The 4,590-nt window shown below is 42.4% G+C and overlaps 1 pseudogene; it reads left to right on the top strand.

The window, feature by feature from the left end:
* Positions 1-1,503: 1,503 nt before the first annotated feature.
* Positions 1,504-1,981, top strand: LOC104862498 (annotated as a pseudogene).
* Positions 1,982-4,590: the final 2,609 nt, after the last annotated feature.

The following is a 4,590-nucleotide window of genomic DNA, read 5'->3' as shown; positions in this document are numbered from 1 at the left end:
AAATACCTTGGAATCAATTTAATGAAGGAAGTAAAAGACCTCTACACTGAAAACTATAGTACTCTGAAAAAAGAGACTGTAGAATGTACCAGAAAATGGAAAGATATCCCTTGTTCTTGGGAAGGAAGAACCAATATAGTGAAAATATCTAGACTTCCAAAATTATTATACAGATTCAATGCAATCCCAACCAAAATCCCAACAGTATACCTACAGAATTAGAAAAAAAATCCTAAAATTCATTTGGAACCAGAAGATATCTAGACTATCAAAAGCAATTCTGGGCAACAATGACAAGGCAAGGGGATATCCCAATCCCTGACCTGAAATTATGCTACAGTGCTACTGTGATTAAAAACAAACAAACAAACAAACAACAACAAAACCAGCAAAAGGTACTGGCAAAAGAACAGACCTGGAGGATGTGGAAACAACTCCAGACATACTCAACCACCTAATCTTTGACGAAGGAGCCAAACGCCTTCACTAGAAGAAAGATAACCTCTTTAATAGATGGTCCTGGAAAAACTGGCTTTCCATTTGCTGAAGATTGAAATTGATCCAAACCTTTCACCATGCACTAACCTAAAATTGAAATAGAACAAAAACATGAGTATTAAAACAGGAACACTGAATCTGCTGGAAAAGTGAATAGGTAGAACACTTGAGGACAGAGGAATAGGTAAAGACTTCATGAACGAAACCCAGACCACACAGGAAATATTACAAAAAATCAATGACTGGGACCTTGCCTTATTAAAAAGCTTCTGAACAGCACGAGAAACCATCAACAGAGTGAAGAGGCAATCCACAACACGGGAAAATTTTTTTACAAGCTATTCATTAGGCAAAGAACCATTATCTAGAATATGTAAAGAAGTAAAAAAAAAATCAGATCCTTTAAATTTAAAGACCCAGTCTAAGAACGGGCATCTGAAATGAAAAACAAACAAACAAAAACACTTCTCAGATGAAGAAGTCGAAACAGCAAATAAACATATGAAAAATGTTCAACATCCCTGGTCATATGAAAGATGAAAATTAAAACAACTCTGAATTTGCATCTCACACCGGAAAGAGTGACTGCTATTGAGCAATCAACCAATACCAAGGGGAGGTGGGGAAAAAGGAACTCTGCTCTATTGTTGATGCGAGTGTAGACTGGTGCAGCCACTGTGGGAATCAGTCTGGAGATTTCTCACAAAGTAAAATAGAGGTTCCATTTGACCCAGCTACTCTTGGCATCTTCCTGAAAGAATTAAAAGCCTCATACCACAGCAATACCTGCACACCCATGTTTATAGCAGCACAGTTTGTAACAGCTGACTCTTGGAAACAGCCCAAATGCCCATCAACTGATGAATGGAGAAAGAAGATGTGTTAATTTATTTTTTTTATACAATGAGCTCTGCCATACAGTATGATGAGCTTCAGACATTTTTAGCTAAATGGATAGACCTGGAGACCATACTCTTAAGGGAAATAAATCAGACACACGTTAGGATGCTACACTGGGTGCACACAGGGTGGAGGGAAGAAGCACAGGACGTGACTGCGCCTTCTCCCTGGGCCACCGCTGCCGCCTCCTTCTGCCACTCCTGGTGCTGCCGGCGCGTTCCTCTGGTGCTGAAAAGACTCGGGGACTCGCCCAAGCAGGGAGTCAACACTGAGAACAAAGATCATATTCATTTGAAGGTGGCGGGGCAGGGTGGTTCTGTGGTGCAGTTTAAGATTAAGAGGCAAACACCATAGGGCTGGGGATTTAGCTCAGTGGTTCCGCTGCCTCCCTCACACTTGCAAGGTCCCGAGTTCGAGCCCCAGTATATCATGCAGTAAACTGAGGAAAGCCTAATGTGAATGACAGTGCTTGTCAGATTCTGATTTTACGGACAGCCAATCAATGAAACAGACACCTGCACAGTTGGAACTGGAGGACGAAGATACAACTGATGTGTTCCAGCGGCAGACAGGTGTCTACTGAAAAAGGAACCTGCAATAAGTCTACACCAGAACTCTGTCCTTCCAGACCAAGAATACATTCTCAGTCAGAAAACTGCAATTTAGTTACACATCCTGACTACTGCAATATAGTGTTCCTCTATTCTTTCATTTACCCCTTCCCCATTCCTTTATTGTACATAAAGTATCTGTATGTGCAAGCAAATTGCCTTTTTAAAAAAAAAAAAAAAACTAAGTGGCCCACAGTATGCTTTGACTGACATCAAATGAAGATGGGATGGGCAGACGCTGGGTCTATGAAAAGAATCCACTCTGTCCATCAGTAATGAGCTCATCTACTCTTATCTTTATACTCCAGTAGGTTCTTTTGCTCTCACTGTTTTGTTGTTGTTTTCATTTTTTTTTTTTGATACTGGGGATCGAACTCAGGTCCTTGCACTTGTGAGGCAGGCAGCAGTACCACTGAGCTAAATCCCCAGGACTGCTCTCACTGTTGTAACAGAAAAGATAACAACATAAAAATCCTGGTGTACCTTGTTTGATTGGAGAATTGTAATGTTTTTTCATTTATCATTGTAAAAACAAGGACAATTTTATAATTTTTTTGTATGTAGCTATTACATGTAGGACAATCTGTCTTTATGTAGGAGTAAATTACTCTTTAGAAGAAAAAGAATCCTAGATAGTTTTCTAGTCAAGTGTTTTGTTTAAATAAACTTCTTGGGGCCAGGGACTTAACTCAGTGGTTCTGCTGCCTGCCTTGCAAGCACAAGAACCCAAGTCTGATCACCAGTACCTAAAAAAACAAACAAATGAAAAAAACAAACAAACTTCTTATTTAAAATGGGAAAAATGCCACATTGTTTCTCTAGTGTGAGAAACCAAAAGTTTAAATAAGAGGGCTGGGGATTTAGCTCAGTGGTGCCGCTGCCTGCCTCACAAGTGCAAGGTCATAAATTCTATCCTGGTACCCCGCCTCCAAAAAAAAAGGTTAACTAAGGACTAAAATGTATAATAGGTATTGGGAAATAGGAAAAAATGTTCAAATGGGAAGGGAAGCAAGGGAGAAGGGAGGGGGAAAGGAAGGGACGAGAACAAAGTGAGAATAGAAGGAAAAATGGAAATAAAGCTTTTTTTTACATAGGGAGGTGAGGGGACTTGAGGGGAAAAGGGGGCGGGATGTACCATGCACAGGTGCAAATTCCCTATGATGAGCGTTATCACTTTGTCTGCCTAAAATACACCAATAAATGTCGTGCTATAAAAGAAAAAAAAGGGCTAAGGATGGACTTCAGTGCCACTGCGCCTGTCTTCATCCGCACTAGTGCAAGGTCCTGAGTTCAATTTGAAGTTTAAAAAAAAAAGGTAAAATACAAATACAATAAATTATAGACTTGAAGACTTTATGATCTAAATAAACAACCTACTGGTACATGTCTGTAGCAGTCAGGTTTCTCCAGAGAAAGTGTGTGTGTGCGTGTGTAATGGTTTAAATCTAAAATGTCACCAGGCATGGTGATGAATGCCTGTAATCCCAGTAGCTGGGAGGTAGATGCAGGAGGATCAAGGATCACTGTGAGTTCAAGGCTTGGTAGATTAAAACTCCTGTATCCGCCCAGGGGGGAAAACCTGAAGCCTACTGAACAGTTCTCCCAGAGGCTGCCAGGGGATTAGGCCTCAGTAGCTTCCAGTGGTGACGCCCTCACTAAAGCACCCTGTACTGGCTCCTTTCCCTTCCCAGACTCGCCTCCCAAACACCTTGTGCTCAAACCCTTGTCTCCCAGTCTGCTTGGGCTACATGGTGAATTTGAGGCCAGCTTGAACTACACAGTGAGAGTCTATCTCAAACAAACAAACAAACAAACAAATAAAATGAATGTCCCCCACAGGCTTGTGTGTTCAGAGATAGGGCTTTTGAAGGTGACTAAATTACAGTGGTGCTGTACTGCGCAGTGATGAGCTTAGAGTTGAATGTGCTGTTAGAATGTGGGGTCTGGAAGGCAGATGTGGGTCACTGGGGGCCTAACTTGGAAGGGTTCATCTTCCTCCCTGCTCCTCCTTTCTCTTTCTCTCTCTGGGCTTCTTGGACCCCAAGATGTAAGGCAACTTTCACCCATCAGGCCCCTTTCTGCCTTGGAGCCAGCCAACTATGGACTGAATCTTCTAAAAACTATGAACCAAAATTAACCTCTCCTCCTTTACGTTGCAGGTGTTGGGTATTTTGTCCCAGCGATGAGAAGCTTGCTCAGTGTGCAAGATAGATATTTATTGCAAGGCGTGAGCTCATGTGATTATGGAGGCTGACAGCTCCCAAGATCTGCAGTGTGGTCAGCAAGGTGGGGACCCAGGAAAACCAAAGGTGCAGCTCCAGAATGAAGGCCACTGGCTCAAGGCCCCAGAAGAGCTGGTGTTTCAGAGCCTGAAGGCAGGTAAATGCCAAACCCCTTCCACCACACCCCACTCCTGCCAGGTTTGAAAGCAGCCAGGCAGGAGGGTTAGGTTACTAAGGGGTAGTTGGCCCTTTGGTTCTCCACAGGCCTTCAACTGCTTGCCCAAGGCACATCCACGTGAGGGCCTGATCTGCATAGGCTACTGATTTAAATGTTGATCCCATTCAGAAATACCAAGAAT

This window comes from Fukomys damarensis, unplaced genomic scaffold (assembly GCF_012274545.1).
Source record: "Fukomys damarensis isolate Sample0158 unplaced genomic scaffold, DMR_v1.0_HiC HiC_scaffold_12, whole genome shotgun sequence".
Classification (NCBI taxonomy): domain Eukaryota; kingdom Metazoa; phylum Chordata; class Mammalia; order Rodentia; family Bathyergidae; genus Fukomys; species Fukomys damarensis.
Note: the sequence above shows the minus strand (reverse complement) of the source record. Positions and strands in the feature narration are given on the sequence as shown.